General features: G+C 37.1%; 1 long non-coding RNA gene across 2 annotated transcripts in view; it reads right to left on the reverse strand.

The window, feature by feature from the left end:
* The window catches only part of LOC137064055 (uncharacterized), a 32726-nt gene extending 20215 nt beyond the window's left edge, over positions 1–12511 (reverse strand). The window contains exons 1-3 of one of the 2 annotated variants that reach the window (XR_010901478.1): positions 12147–12511; positions 10237–10345; positions 8183–10023 (exon numbers count right to left, since the gene is read on the reverse strand). This is a non-coding gene — a long non-coding RNA (uncharacterized lncRNA). Of the gene's footprint in view, positions 1–8182; positions 10024–10236; positions 10346–12146 lie in introns of those variants that run through there. The other variant, XR_010901477.1, reaches the window with a different exon arrangement.
* Positions 12512–17824: the final 5313 nt, after the last annotated feature.

The raw sequence follows: 17824 nt of genomic DNA on the forward strand, positions 1-17824 counted from the left end.
ATCTATCCATCCATCCATCCATCCATCCATCCATCCATCCATCCATCCATCCATCCATCCATCCATCCATCCATCCATCCATCTATCTATCTATCTATCTATCTATCTATCTATCTATCTATCTATCTATCTATCTATCTATCAGTTTGTCCATCCATCCATGATTCTATATATCCATCCATCCATCCATCCATGATTCTATATATCCATCCATCCATCCATCCATCCATCCATCCATCCATCCATCCATCCATCCATCCATCCATCCATCCACCCATCCATCTATCTATCTATCTATCTATCTATCTATCTATCTATCTATCTATCTATCTATCTATCTATCTATCTATCTATCTATCTATCTATCTATCTATCTATCTATCAGTTTTTCCATCAATCCATCCATCCATCCATCCATCCATCCATCCATCCATCCATCCATCCATCTATCTATCTATCTATCTATCTATCTATCTATCTATCTATCTATCTATCTATCTATCTATCTATCTATCTATCTATCTATCTATCTATCTATCTATCTATCAGTTTATCCATCCATCCATGATTCTATATATCCATCCATCCATCCATCCATCCATCCATCCATCCATCCATCCATCCATCTATCTATCTATCTATCTATCTATCTATCTATCTATCTATCTATCTATCTATCTATCTATCTATCTATCTATCTATCTATCTATCTATCTATCTATCTATCTATCTATCAGTTTGTCCATCCATCCATGATTCTATATATCCATCCATCCTTCTATCTATCTATCTATCTATCTATCTATCTATCTATCTATCTATCTATCTATCTATCTATCTATCTATCCATCCATCCATCCATCCATCCATCCATCCATCCATCCATCCATCCATCCATCCATCTATCTATCTATCTATCTATCTATCTATCTATCTATCTATCTATCTATCTATCTATCTATCTATATATCTATCTATCTATCTATCTATCTATCAGTTTGTCCATCCATCCATGATTCTATACATCCATCCATCCATCCATCTATCTATCTATCTATCTATCTATCTATCTATCTATCTATCTATCTATCTATCTATCTATCTATCTATCTATCTATCTATCTATCTATCTATCTATCTATCTATCTATCTATCTATCTATCTATCTATCTATCTATCTATCTATCTATCTATCTATCCTTCAATATAAAGCTAAAAATCCATGATCCAGAAGGTGATTCAAATTTTTTTTTTAAATCACATCCATATATATTTTTTTTTTTATAAATATGTTTTTCACATTAGCAGACTGTTTTTCAATTCATTATTTCATATTTATTAAAACGTTCTTTAATTATTTGAGAACTGCGGTCACATAAAGGCGACAGAATACCGGTTAAAGCGCTGATAAAAGGGACGGGCGCAGCCGGAGCGAGATCTCGCAGGGTCAGATGGAGGACAGACGTTCAGAATAACACCTCTGAGTCCAGTGAAGATCATTCCGACAGACAGCCGGATATCAAAGTCAGTTACTTATCGCAGGACCTTGAAAATACCAGGGGGGGGGGAAATCCCAGCCTCTCTTTCTCTTTCACCTTCAAAGTGGGTCTAATACGGCCTCAAAGAATACTTGATATTCTCCTATTGGTATTTGCAGATGGCGTTGCTGCTCACACATTCAGACGGCGTGGAGGAAAGGCTGTGTCTCGGGACTCAATAGATTAGTAAGTCTGGGGACAAGTGCCTGGATGCCCCTGTTTAGCATGTGAATGACACACCAGTGTGCATTACTGGCTTTGGTCGTAGGACCCAAGAAGCAGCAAGAGGGACAGTGGAGAGATATTCAAAAGCAATTGTGTTTGCATTAAATATGTATCAATGAAATATCATGTTACATGAGGTTAGCTGTAAACTATATTCTGAAGGGTGATGTTCTGCTGTCCCTGGACAAAAGAAAAAATAAACAGATCCAGATTTAGAAACATGTACAATGAATAAGAATGATCTAGGACTTCACACTATTTATAGTTGTTGTGGTTAAAGTATATATATATTGCCTTTCTGAATCTACAGCTCAACAGAAAAAGTGTGCACTCCGAATTCAATATTAAAAGATGAAATGGTTTTGAAATAATGGCATGTCTTTGTTCTTGCATGCTGATTCATAAAAACATAAAAATAAAAGACATGTTCTTTTCCGTGATTCAAATACAGGCTACAGCACAACCAGGGTAGACAGTTTCACGAATGACTAGTGAATCAAAATCATACACAATCATACAAACAGTGCAGTCTGATTCTTGAAATTGTTTTAGTGAATCATCAACACGCACTGAAAACAGTGAAATCCATTCATGAACAAACTCTTCAACCAGTTCTTTTAAGTGAACTGTTAATCTACCGCATGACAAGCATTGATGAATAAATGAATTGGGTTGTTTTAACCCAGCAATTTAACCCTGCGGTTGGGTTAAATATTTGCTTAAGACAACCCAATCAATGGGTCAAAACAACCTAATTGCTGGGTTACTTCATTTTCAACCCTTGGGTTGTTTTTAACCCAGCATTTTTTAGATAGATTTGATCTATCTATCTATCTATCTATCTATCTATCTATCTATCTATCTATCTATCTATCTATCTATCTATCTATCTATCTATCTATCTATCTATCTATCTATCTATCTATCTATCTATCTATCTATCTATCTATCTATCTATCTATCTATCTATCCATCCATCCATCCATCCATCCATCCATCCATCCATCCATCCATCCATCCATCCATCCATCCATCCATCCATCCATCCAGTCAGTCCATCCGTCTGTCTGTCAATTTCAATAACAGTAAGTATATTTTAAAAAATAACTATCACAAAAAATGTGGAGTTATTTTTCATTCCGTCCTTTCACATGCCCCATATACAAATGACAATTCTTTTGGCTTCTAAAAATACACCTTCAAATCTTCAGATTACGGTATTTTCAAAAAGACACTCATTAAAGACCGGACAGAATGAAACAAACAAGCAAGCATAAAAACAATGAAACTGAAATACGAGCCATAACAAGCACTAGAGCTGCTAACGCTGACAGGCAGTGAGAGCAGGAGTGGTTATTGAACACTGAGTGATCTGTGAATTTGTACTGAGGCAAGCAGACAGGAGATGCTTTCCTGCTCTCTGCTTGAACCTAAAATGAAAGTGTGATTTTTTTCCCCCCCTTCTCTCTTTGGTTTTGACAATGAAGCTCTCTGTGAAGATTGAACACCCTGCGTTTACGGGAGGTGGGGACCTAAGAGCTTCTCTCTGAAGGGGCCTCTCTGGGGGGTAGCCAGCATTTAGAAGATCTGATTAATCATAGTCTCTCTCTCTCTCTCTCTCTCTCTCTCTCTCTCTCTCTCTCTCTCTCTCTCTCTCTCTCTCTCTCTCTCTCTCTCTCTCTCTCTCTCTCTCTCTGAGGTGATAGCTCAGAGAAAGCAGGAGGCCTGGCCCTCGTTACGCGTGCGTCCGGGGAGAGACAGCAGTTTACAGAGCTGCATGTGAGCAGGGGAGATGAATGAACGGCATGGTGAAATAATCAATTATCACTCTCTTCACTACTGGAAACAGACCACACACACATACACACTGCAGAAATTATTCTGTTTAGACCTTTGTCTTTTTAGTAATATATTATATCTAATATTTAGCTTGTTTTAAGGATGTTATTTCAATAAAGTAAATCAACAAAACAGGATGAATCAAAACTGAAATAAATGAATAAATACATTTTTAAGCAAGGACGCATTAATCAAAAGTGACAGTAAAGACATTTATAATGTTACAAAAGATTTATATTTCAAATAAATGCTGTTCTTTTGAACTTTCTATTCATCAAAGAATCCTGAAAAATGTATCACAGTTTCCACACTGTAAAAAATTATTTAGAAAAAAAGTTACCTGGTTCCCTTAAAATTTTGAGTTCAATGAAATTCAAATTTTGAGTTAATACAATGAACATTTTTTGAGATTCGATAACCTTTATTAAAATATTATTAAACGATTTTGTAAGCATATTGGGTAATTGTGTGTGTTTATTTCTGATGACGCAGTGAAACATGCCAAATAGTACAATTTTCATGATTTATCACATTTTTATGTGGTTCAGATACAATAATATTTTGAGTTTCTATTTATTGAACAAATGTCCTTCATTGTATCAACTCAAATTTTTAAGTTCAATAAACACAACATTTTAAGGCAACCAGGTTACTTATTTTTTAAGTTAAACCAACAAAAAACAACTTTTTTTTTTTTTTTTTTTTTTTTTACAGTGCACAAAAATATTAAGCAGCAAAACTGATAATAGTAAGAATTTTGAGCAGCTAATTAGTATATTAGAATGATTTCTGAAGGATCATATGACAATGAAGACTGGAGTAATGATGCTGAAAATTCAGCTTTACCATCACATGAAGAAATATATGCAAATAGAAAACATATTTTAAGCATAATAATATTGCACAATATTACTCATTTAACTTTATCAAATAAAATGCAGCCTTTGTGAGCAAAAAATACATTATATATATATATATATTTTTTTCTTGTGATCAATTATTTTGTTATTACCCTTAAAACAATATTAAAAGACAAAACTATTTGTCAATCTATCTATCCATCTACCTATCTATATATCCATCCATCCATCCATCCATCCATCCATCATCCGTCTGTCCCGTCCTTTCATCCGTCCATCCATCCATCGTTTCATCCATGTTTATCTATCTATTATCAGTCAATCCATCCATTGATCCAGCGATCCATCCATCCATCCATCCATCCATCCATCCATCCATCCATCCATCATTTCATCCATGTCTATCTATCTATTATTAGTCAATCCATCAATCCATCCATCCACAATTTTAAAAGACAAAAAAAATATTTTAGACAATTTTGCATCGAGTACAATATTTATATAAAAAATATATTTTTACAATAAAACAAGTAAAAAATACTGATTAAGAAAATCATTTTTGCAATGCACACACTTCAGAAACAGACACCTTTAGTGTCTAATATTTAATTTCCTACTGTCAGTGAAAGCCCTTAACTGTGTTTTCTAGTCTAGAGTGTGATCTTGACATTGTTGGGGATTTTTCAGGCCAAAAGGGTTTATACTGAACACTCTTGGAGGAATATAAGTCACCCGAGTTTGTGAAGAGAGGAGCGATAAAGAGGAGATGAAGAGAGAGAGAGAGAGGGAGAGAGAGAGAGAGAGAGAGAGAGAGAGAGAGAGAGAGAGAGAGAGAGAGAGAGAGGAGAGAGAGAGAGAGAGAGAGAGAGAGAGAGAGAGAGATTGCACCAGAATGGGATGAGAGGTGTCCACTGAGAATTTGGAAGTGGAGGATCTCACTCTGGCGTTCAATCTGCACCAGCTCCAATACTGTGGAAATAAATTGCTTTTTAAATAGATTGCTAAGCCTCTATCAGCGAGCCACTGATGTGGGTACATTTCATAGGCGGCTATTTAAACCAACCTAAAGCCCATCCATAGTGTAACCTTATTAAATATATCTGCAGGTTAGACTTCACTAGCTTAGCGTGCTTCACCTCCCGCCTGAAATTAATCTCTGAAACGATACACGTGATAACCGATCTCACACTTATGGAAGAATACAAAACAGGTCATTAAAGTAACGAGGCTTAGTGGCCTACGTCGTAAGAAATGGACATACTGTGACACTCAACAGGCCCGGATTATGAGCTTTAGAGATAGTAAAGTTGACTGTTTGAAAGGGTGTGAGGTCTTGATGTAGTGAGGTTGAACGTTGCAAAGTTCAGACACACCTAGCCTTTTGTCTCATTTCCAGATTTTTGAAGCACATTTATAGAAATCAAAATATGTTCAGAAAATCATTAGCTCAACCAATTCACAATCCTGATGCTTTTCAAACAATATTGAAGAAGTTCATTGGATACATTTTGGCTGATTTTCCTTCACTATATTGCCCACTTTATCCATTAATAGTACATTAAAAATAAAGGTTTTACATGGTAATTCATGTCAAATATAAAGAGAATAAAAAAGAAAATTATACATATATAAAGTAATGGGAAAAGGTGAGGTCTGCTCTAGAAAAATCGATCACCCATTATTCAAATGCTATAAAAGCATGTTTATGATTTTGTAAGCTGTATGTGCTTAGAGTCAGTTGTTTTATTTGAATAACGCAGTGCAACATGCCAAAGTGTGTGGACATCATTTTTGGTCAGACTCAAAGAAATTATGAACACATGCAAAAACAAGAGAGAACCAACAAATTATTAATAACTGATTATGATTTAGTCAATGTATGCTTTTTTACTGTGAGCATTTTGCAAAGTAAAACAAATCCTGTATTTTTTTGCCAAATACTTTTGGCAAATAAATACCTAATGTTTTGTTCTTCCCTCATATTTAAAATATTTAAAACATATAAAATATTTTCCTCATATTTAATTGAACTTTTACATTAATGATAAATATCCCCTTTCGACTGTTACTGTGTGTATAGCATTTGTGACCACAAAACCAGTAATAAGGGTAATTTATACGAATAAATACGCTGTACGATTTATATGAATAAATACGCTTTCCATTGGTGTATGGGTTTGTAAGGATATGGCAATATTTGGCAGAGACTTAATTATTTGAAAATCTGGAATCTGAGGGTACAAACATCTAAATATTGAGAAAATCGCTTTTAAAGTTGTGCAAATAAACTCCTTAGTAATGCATATTACTACTAATAATAATTTTTTTATATTATTACGGTAGAAAATTAAAAAAATATCTGCATGGAACCTGCATCTTTCCTAATGATTTTTGCCATAAAAGAAGAATTGATACTTTTGACCCATTCAATGTATTGTTGGCTATTGCCACAAATATAGCTGTGCGACTTATGGCTGGTTTTGTGGTCCAGGGTCAGATTTAAGCATTTAAGCATAAATCTTAAAACAAAAGGTTTTTAAAACCACAAGAATCCCAAATTCAGTTAAGTGTGTCCAAACGTTTGGTTGGTCATAGCGTCCATTTCCTGTGCTGAGTGCAACATATGCTAATGCAGCACATTTTCAATTGATTAATGCCACTGATCTTATTTGTGGAGAAGAGCATTATGGTCCTGAAGGAAGTCAGGGGATGATAGAGCATCATGACATCATGCACAAGAAAATGAGTAACATCCCATTGAAGAGCTCACTTAAAAATGCAGAGCCTATAAAAAATAACCCTGTAAATACCAACCAACACAATCACGGAGGGTAAACTAATTAGTTGAATGGCTATCCATTAGTCAAAGGATTATCAATTGCAAAAAACACTAAATAAAAAATAAAAACACACTAATACTCCATAATCTGAATTAATCAAACCTTAAATGTTTACAAAGCCTTACGTCATTTGGTGAGTCGACAATATATGGAAAGGGCCGAAAAATAATATACTGACAAACATGCTCCACTTCTTGTTAATATTTCATATCCATCGAAATTCATTAAAGCTTATGTTTGCAAAATGTGGCCTGTAATTTAAGGCTTTTTGCTACTAAATGATTTCAAATGTTTGAGAGCAGCACAGAGACATAAACAGAAAAACGAATTTGACAGCTAAATAATCATATATAGAGGGATAGACATTGTCCTGTCACAAAAAAAAACATAGCAGTTGTTTTCTTATGAATATGATGATAACCAGAAACACATCAATTATGTCTGTTTTTTGGAGCTACATTGCATTTTGAAAAATAAATTAAAAGCTGACAAATACTAAGCTCAGCCAACAAAAAATCAAAGGCAAATCCAGGTCTGCACTAATTATATAAAAATAATTCTCAACATTATGAAAAATGCTTTTTGAAGCATATCTATCTATCTATCTATCTATCTATCTATCTATCTATCTATCTATCTATCTATCTATCTATCTATCTATCTATCTATCTATCTATCTATCTATCTATCTATCTATCTATCTATCTATCTATCTATCTATCTATCTATCTATCTATCTATATATATAATTTCTGTTCATGATTTGTTTTAGTTTTTTTGTGTTCATGCATGTATTTTGTAATGTGTTTTTTGTTTTGTTTTTGGCTTTCATATTTGGTCATGACCTACATTCAAACTGATTCTTCACCTACAGTATAAGGGACAAAATATACAAAAGCATCATAATTTGACTTAAATCAAGCTTTATTTATAATATGAGGGGGAGGAACAAAGATGATGTGCATATAAAAATAATGTCCATAAAGAGCAAATTAAAATGAGCTGCAGAGGCTTGAATAATTTCATCACGTCATAAACTGCAGACAGATGGAAGTTAAACAGCGAGATATTTACTCAACAGCATCAATAAAAAAGGATATAAGAGAGACATTCTGTTAATATACTTTGAGACTAGAATATTTTAGTAAAAAATATATATTTGTAATAATATATTTAAATATTCTAGAATAACATATAATTGTTAATCAAATGGGTTGCATGACCTTTTTCACAATTGTCACACCTAAGGCACTGTTAGCATAAATTAATAAAGGAATAAATTAAATTCTATTTTGAGTGTACATGCTAAGAATAAACACATTATTTTTGAGCTGTCCAAACTTGTTATATCTAAAACTATTTGTATCTAAACCGATATTCCCATTAGTTTTGAATCTATGCACCCCAAAAAGTTAAGCAACTGACTAAAAACTGATATAAATCTCCTCAGATTTTCAGTTGTGTGGGTCCCCTAGTGGTAAAGCATAACAATATTCCTCCTCCGCACCTCTTTTCTCTCTATTCATTTAAACACATAGCCGAAAGAACGATAATTACAGAGTGATCAAGGATAGAGCGGGCTGATTGTTGCCTTTAGTCTATCTGAAATGCTAATACATCACTTAAACGTGCTGCATGATAATGGAGAACAAATTAAAATGTTTGCAGATTTACAAATCGTCCACATCAATACATCAACAGTCCAAACCCAATCTATTTGTTTGGATGCGAAACAGACTGAAATATAAAAAGCAATAGAATACTTTTTTCATAAAACAATCTCATGTATATTTATCAGATCTGATCGCACGCTTTCATAAGTCGAGTAGATCCTATTAGGTCCCCTAAATGGATTTCACGGGCGTTAGAATGCAGCATCATACGCTCGCCTGATACATATTCATGATATACGCGTGCCTACACGGGAAGCCACGCCGCAGTCAATCTAAAGCTGTGGTAACTGTTTATCTGCAGTGTGTTCCTTTACAATCCGCATAAATTTAGCTGTCAGTGGCATCGTGGACATTTCATTCCATTTTTTTCTCACTCTCCCTCCCTCTAGCTCTCACGGAGCTCCATATGGAAAGCCTGCCTGATAAATGTCATTTCAAAATCAATTTGCATTAAAAAGGTAGAGTGCGTGCGCGGTCCTGAGAAAAGAATATACGGCACAAACCGAACACATTTGCAATGCATCTACAACCCCGCATGGCACGTTACAGTATACAGCTTTCCCTTTCGGTGAGGATGCTGTAGCATTTTAAAGCACGACTCAAGTCACAACAAACACCCCAGTTTTTTCTTTTTCCGGTGGCTGAAAAGATGTTTAGTAGGAGCAGGCGGATAAATCAACAGCACAAGCATCACACACAAACAGGAAATGCAGCTTCGCTGACTCAATAAATGGATGTGGGCGTGAACCTCGGCGTTAGCAAACGCATGTGTGTGTGTGCAGGCAGGTGGGCCTTCTGGATTCAACGCTCTCTCTAGTCCATTGCAGGCGCCGCCGATATGACTCTCCTCGACTACGCGTATTCTTAAGCAATAACAACGAGAGCCGTATTATCCACCCAAGAATACCCGTCACCGAAGAGAGTCTTTTACAGAGAGAAACAACAGAACCGCCGGCATCGTCCGCGGCCGTTCGGAAAACGCGGCCTTTTCAAAACAATTGATTGAAGACGCTTTGTAGCGCAAGGCAAGGGCCCCTCAACGGCTCGTCTGCAAACAGAAATTAACAGTGCATTTTTGTTCAGTAAACGCCTCAGAGGAAATATGTGGTAAGTGTTTTTTGTGCTATTTCCTCCCAGCAATCTGTGCTCTCACAGGGCCACTCGGGGGAAAGGTGCATTTAATGAAGGAGCGGGGGATGGTGGAAGGGGGTTATGGGTAATCCAATGCCCACCCCCCCACCCCCCAACAGCATAAACTCACCTGGGATGCAAGGACCCAGCGGAGGTCCTCCGGCGAGCGTCCATGTCTTGACTCCCATTGCCACGGCGGTGATTCCGATGATGACGATAGTCCACTGTAGTGGGTTCACCTAAAAACACAGACCACTGGGGGTTAGGATGGAGATAGAAACGCTACTATGGTCCACTTCGTCACATGATGCACATCTCATCTGTCTAAATGATATAGAAAGGGGGGGAAGAAAAATTAGCCAAACAGTCCATTAGCACCGTGAGGAGAATTCTATATGGAGACACGAACTCAAATGAAGCATGGCGGCCCCCCTCTACACCCCACTTGAGTATGACGGGGGAGGGAAAAAGGGGGTGGGGGCTAAACTGTGTGATTAGTCTATGAGAGAAGGCTTCTTTTGATAAAGAAAAAAATGTAACTTGTATTAATGCATCATGTTACACAGAGAATATTGTATTTTATTACAAAACAGGTCTTTAAAATTCATTAACACTGAATGATTGGTTACTAATATTAATTATAATTTAATGCATTTAGCCATTTTATTGTGGTGTCACTATTTAAAAAAAAACATTTATTTCTGCTGACAAACATAACTGTGAAATATTTATATTTTATTTAAAAGAATACAATTTCCACTTTTGAACTAATTCGGTTAGGATCATTTTTTTTAAACCAACAGGCCTTCCTTAAGTATTAAATAAAATGTATTCTGTTTCTGTTCATATTTTTAATTCACAATAACATGAGTTTCCAATATTATTAGCTTTTTTCTTAATTTACAGAATAATATTTCGATCAATAAAACACAGTCTATCAGAATGACATTTTTTTCAAAACAAAAAGATTAATTTGTAAGATTATAAATGTTATCACATTATTTCCTGCTAAAAAAATATTCATTTAAAAAAATTACACCTCTTAAACAATAACCTACTGAATTATAGTCTGCATACCTTACCTACCCAAATAGATTTTTCTATTTTACACCGATCATTCGCAAAACGAGAAACACACAATCAGCTCTCATGCTGAAATCCACACGAGAGACACGGGGAGAAGGCAGCACAAGAAACTGGAGGAGAAGCAGATGGAGAGGGACAGAACAAGAGGGAGAAGCTGGACTCGATCACAAATGCAACAAAAGCCACCGTACGGACACACCGTCAGCGTAGCAGCCGGCTGCTCGCTCGCTCTCCAGACCCCCAGTCTGCAAAACCACGAGACGCACCTCACACACACACACAGCCACCCTGACGCAGGGCACACTCCCCCTGTGCTATAGCCCCAGGGCTCTCGCTTTCTCTGTCCATTTCTGAAACTACACACACACACACTCAGAGCAACCAGGGACTCGACCCCCGACCAAACCCCTCAGAACTCCAGGAGTTAATCAATGGCCTCTATGCATGGATTTTGAGCTTTTTTTGCGTTGTTTGTCTTTGCTAAAGTTCCTCTGGGAGCATCTTTTTTTCTTCTCTCCCATGAATTATGTATTCTGATCCTATAGTTTTTTTTATTTATTTTTATTCTACTCTCTTCATGCAAGAACCTACTCACTGCCTTTTTTTATTTAGAATTTTTTCTGAATGAATTTTAGTAGCAAAAAATGACCAAATGTGTATTTTCTACCTCTCTCCACTCCTCCCTTTCTAAACAAGTGATCTGCGCTATTCCACCCTACACTATAAAAAAAAAACCCTGAAAGAGCCGGACCCTTCACTGATTGCAATTTAATTGAATGGAGCCCATGAATATGGTAATTTCACAAGACACTTGACACAAGCATCAGGAGGTGTAGACCACACTGGCAAAAATGACAAACATTTTAAAAAAAGACACCCAATCACACAGACATAAAACAATCAATATGTTTGAAAGAAGAAGAAGCGATGAGTCCACATGTGGATGCGACTTACCCCGTCAAACCTTCAGCATCTCATCGTGCCGCCCGCCTAAGCGAGGTGGGATGCCTGATCGTGATAAACCCAGGACGGTACGGCGGTGTTAGAGCGAGCCAGGCGGGCAGTCCTGTGGTGTGCAGGTGGAAGCGGTACACGTTCGCAGAGGGGACGCTTGACAAAAGGATCAAAACCCACTGCCCACTCCCGAGCCAGTTGTTGCTTGACACAGCAAATGAACTTACAGCACAAGAGCGAGTGAAGCTGAGGGAGGGAGAGACAGACGGAGAGAGAGAGAGGCAGAGGAGGAGAGAGAGAAAGAGAGAGAGAGAGAGTGTTTGGCGCGTGTGTGTGTGAGAGAGAGATGGAGAATGAGTGAGAGAGAGGAGGAGGTGGGGGTAGAAGGGGGTTCGGAGTGAGCGGGCAAGCGAGGGAGAGAGAGAAATCACAGCATAACAAAACCTATAGCTACGTGGACGGCCACTCTCTCTCTCTTTCTCTCGCTATATCTCTCTCCACCCTCTCCGGCTCAAAGGAAGGGAGAGAATAATTAGATTTGAGCCACACATGCTTTCCAAAAGCACTGACTCGTGGATCCCAGGCACCTAATGTTGGATTAATTGAGGGAGATCTGATGTGCTACATGCACCGTGAGCCCTCGGCTCTGACACCCCCCACCACCACCCTCTCGCAACAGCAAAAAACTACCATCGTGATACGACTCCCTGCTCCTCTCTCCCGGCATATGGTGACTGACACGGCACTGTAGGCACAGAGAAAAGAAATAATAGATTGTTTATTTAATTGCGAATACATGCAGACGTTTATTAGGCTAGATTTGTGCTTCTGTCACAGTGGAAAACAGTCGGTATCCATCTTAAAGTGGAGAAAATGCCAGTAGGAAAGGAAAAATGTAAGGTTTAATGCACATTTCAGATTAAAAGGCCTAACATGATTTTAAAGAGGCTTTCTTCCCATTTGAGATTATTCCCAATGGACAGATGGGAATAATCAATTCATACGAAATTACTTTCGTCATTATACATATTAACATTCCTTAAAAAGATTCCTTAAAATTCAGATTTTGGATGACTGATAATGAAATGAATAATCAAAAACATGTATAAAGGGTCAAATATTGTGATGAATATTGAGGTTGCATTGAATGAAACGTGATTAGTCTGCTTCCATTCAACTCAATTGAAAAAGGCAACTGTGCACTATATATTTATAAAACCACCCGCAACAATTCGCCACCACTTCCACCTCCTCCCCTTCGATAAAAATCACTTCAATAATATCAATATGATATTCAATATTCAAGGTAAATGGCAAAAGAAAGCAGCTCTGGTAACTGGCTTTTAAAAGACCAGCAGACAAAGGAATCAGACATGTTGAATTTCACGCCATTGAAAGCGGTCTACTGCCCCCTGTTGACCATTCCGTCACGGTCCAAACAGGAAGGCCCAGACAGCTGGGCCATATTGCGACGGCACACAGCGCAATTATTGCAGGAATAACAAATAATTCTTTATCAAGCTGAAGTCGTCTAAACAACATTAGGCATGAAACAAAGCAAATCAGCGATAAGGGAGAAATATAGGGATGAGAGCCAGAGGAAGAGGGGGAGGAGAGGCGCTCTCACTCAAAGAGAGGTGAGAATTCCTCACAAAAGCCCGGCTGATTCCGTTTTCACCTCTTCAAGGCCAGACGAGCTCGCCACAAAGACGTAGAGCAGATGAAAAAAATCAATCTGTTGTTCTCTTTTACTTTTTAGCGTCCCCTCGTTTGGTTCTTAACACAAAGTAGCAATTAAGGTGAGAGTGTTATTGGGGGAAGGAAGAGGCCACGTCTGCTAACACCCTTTGTTTGCCCACGCCGAAGTAATTGAAATCGACTTTCAGAAGAGAACGAGATACATTAATTGACATCTACAATAAAGAGCCGCTCTGGGCCCAGGCACTCTCTGTATGGTTATGATCAACTCGCCCCCGTTTCAGGCCATAAACTAATAAACAGAAGGTAAAGACATCGTGATCGGATGTTCCCTGTGGATTGTTTTAGAACACATATATAATGACCGGCTATTAGCGTACTATTTTCCCCCCGCCTCGACCGGCGTGGACACATTAGTTCATTAGCAGCTGTTTCACTGCTGTAAATACCCTCGCCCGGAATGTATGGGTGAAAAAATGATTTATTTAAATTTGATGCGCTCAGTTTATTTGCCTGGTGGCTCGTGCGAGCTGAAGAGAGAGATATTCACCTATCCTTGCAATAAACAACACCCCTCCCCACCTCGCCTGGCTGTATTTCAATTCAACAAGCTTATAAACACACATACGCGAGCGCACGCTCTCGCGCACACGAGCACGCGGGCATCCGGCAAATAGAATTCCTTCAAACGTACGTGGGTTGAAACACACTCCAGGGATAGAGAGAGGAGAGGTGCAAGGAGCAAAGGCCAGACGCGGAGCTCCCTGTATCCAAATGGCATTACTCACTCTGAGATATATTATTAAAGAAAGAAGTACCGCAGGCCATGGCTGACAGACCGTGCGGCAGTAAACAAGAAAAAAACAGCAGCGTTTGACAGCTAAAACACTGTGCTTTCAGTCTCACACTGATACTGACAACACAGAGATGTGTTCGAATAATTCGCCGTATGTATATATGTACCTCTGTGCATTCTTTGAAGGAAAAATACACACAGCACTCTATTTGAAGCGACTTTTGATATTCAATTTGTGCTTATTTCTTTGGGATTGGTGCATTGGTGGTGAGCCATAGGAAAAAAAAAAAAGCTCTTGAGGATCTCATATGTTTCTCCTAGCTAGGGGGCGGTCGTGGCCTAATGTTTAGAGAGTCAGACTAGTAACCTGAAGGTTGCAGGTTCGATTCTCAATCCAGGCAATGACCCTGGAGCAAGGCACCTAACCTCCCCCAATCACCACAGCAAAATGGGATGCCCACTGCTCCGTGTTTGTGTGTGTTCATGGTTTGCAGTGTGTGTATTCACTACTCACTGCTTCTAATGTGTGTGCAATAACTTGGATTAAATGCAGAGGACAAATTCTGGGTATTTTACTTACTTGGTCTTCACGTCACATTTTAACTTTCCACTTAGCCACGAGGATAGCATCTAAGAAAAAAGAAAGAAAAACATTTAAGAAAAAAAATCCTAGAATCAAGCATGCTTCTTGTTTTAGAATACATCTCAACCACGTCTCAAACTGTGCTTAGATTTTCCAAGACAGCAAAGTCTATCTAAGAATGAATTTGAACATTTCTCATCAAATCATTCCTTTGGAATTTTAGCGAGAAACATCTGAGACAAATTTGATACTTAAGTAAGAACTCAATATTTCTAGCCAAAATCCAAAATCCAAATCAAGACCAAATACTTTGAACTATATATTTTGGGTTACACTTTAAATTAGGCCCAATTCGCACAATAACTAACTATTAACAATTTTTTTATACTTGCTGCTTATTAATAGTTAGTAAAGTAGTTGTTACGTTTAGGAATTGGGTAGGATTAAGGGATGTAGAATAAGGTCATACAGAATAAGGCATTAATATGTGCTTTTTAAGTACAAGCCAATATCCAAATAAAATGCATGCCATTAAGCAACAGTTCATAGTGTGAATTGAACCCTAAACTAAAGTCTTACCATATTTTGATTTTATCGCTATTACTGTAGGGCAACTCAACAGTCTGATTTGCAAAGCAACATTTTGAACAAAAAGCTCCAAAAACTACACAGTAAAAAAATAGTTAGCAATAGATAGGTTAACAATAAGTTCCCGTACAATATACAGGGGAAAACTTTCATGCACATTTTAAAGTAAAATACTGTTAAATGTACAGTTTTTTTAAGTAAAAATACTAATAAAAGAATTAATTTATAACTTACCAGAATTCCCTGTGTAACACATCTGAAAGGGTTTTGTTGAAATAATTATGTTTCTTAATAGTTTTTGCTATCAGATATGTACATTTGGGTTTTATGTTACATGTAATGTTGTTTAATGAATGTGTATTGCATTATCTTGTGCAAAGTGCACGGTGTTTGCACCTCCTGTAGTGGAATCTTCTCTACCTTAATTTTACGACTTGTATTATTATGGTGGTTGTTGTCAGTATATATATTAAAGGTGCAAAATAGATTTTAGTAGTAGTGTTGTTAGATTTATCAGTTTAAACTGCAATTTTAATGTAATTTTTATTTTACAATTTTAACTGCAATTAAAATGTATATGTTTCTCAGTAAATGTTTATATTTTTACTGTATTTTGTACAGATTTATTCTGGTTACAGTTGTCTTTTTTCTTTGTTTTTATTTTATTTTTATTTTTTACAATTTTTTTTACAGTGTATGTCCAGATCAGATTCAGAATGATGCTCAAAATCAACATTCCCAAAGCTTGCACAGTCCTTTACCTCTTCCTGGGTCGACATTTTATATGGTAACGTTGGGCAGTTTTGATTTATATGCTGTTTAATGTTGTAGATCACGTTATTTTACATGTATGTAAGCAATCCTTCTATCGCTTTTTTCTGCTGCTTCTTCTCCTGTGTTTTGATCAGGAGATTACATACTAGATCTCAATATGAACATTTCTCATAAAATTCTTACATGACAAAACAATTGTTGTTTTATTATGTATAACTATATATGTACTATAGTTAACAATTATCACATTTGTGCCTAAATGGAATTTTAGGAGAATCACTTTGAGAGACAAAGTTGATACTCAAATGAAACAACTTATAAACTAAGTAGTACATTTTCTTTTTAGTTATGTTGTCATCAGTGTTTCCTGTGTGGTTTGATCAGTTATTTCTTTGGGATATTGAACTGGCAGAGCACTACTGCCATGCCTAAGAAGACGATCTCTGAAACACTCACAGCACACACAAACAAAGGGACACAGCAAGGAGGAAAGCATACGGGTATGAGCCTTGTGATGATAAGAGGGTGTGCAATACCCAAACCTGTCTAATATTACCACTGCAAGACCATGTGACTCAATTCGCATGCCAGTTACAATTATATAGAGGAAGGAACATAAAATATGCAATGTGAAAGACAGAGAGTGTCTAACCTGCTACGTCTTTTGTAGCACTACTATTTGTCATTCCAATAAAACCTAGTGAAACCTGAAACTTGAGATAGAGAAAATGAAGTCTACAATCTAAGCTCCTCCAACGAAATCTGTTTTTAAACACTCGCTCTCCCACACACACACATGCATACACACAAAGGCAACTAGGTATGTAAATTGGATGCTCTCTCATGCAAATTATTTTCTGGTTATTAAAAACCAGCAAAGGTTGTTTGGAAAATCTGCCACTCTAGTGGGTTTCACTGTTTCAGAGCGCGTCAGAGAACATTTAAAGGGATATTTTCACACAAAATAAAAAGTCTCTCATTATTTATTTCCCCTCTTGTCATTTCACACCCTTCCAATGCTCTTTCTTCCATGGAACACAAAAGGAGATTTTCGGCAGGATGTTCACGCTGCTCTTTTCCATAAAATACAAGTGAATCGTGACAAGAGGCAGTCTTAAATGCCCTAAAAATCAACCATAACTGTATCCATATGGCTTCTTTGCTATATTTCAAGTCATCTATAGTCAAATCAAAACTATTATGGTGCAGTTTGTCATTTTTAAGAGCTTAATTGGGGCC

This window comes from Pseudorasbora parva, chromosome 24 (assembly GCF_024679245.1).
Source record: "Pseudorasbora parva isolate DD20220531a chromosome 24, ASM2467924v1, whole genome shotgun sequence".
Classification (NCBI taxonomy): domain Eukaryota; kingdom Metazoa; phylum Chordata; class Actinopteri; order Cypriniformes; family Gobionidae; genus Pseudorasbora; species Pseudorasbora parva.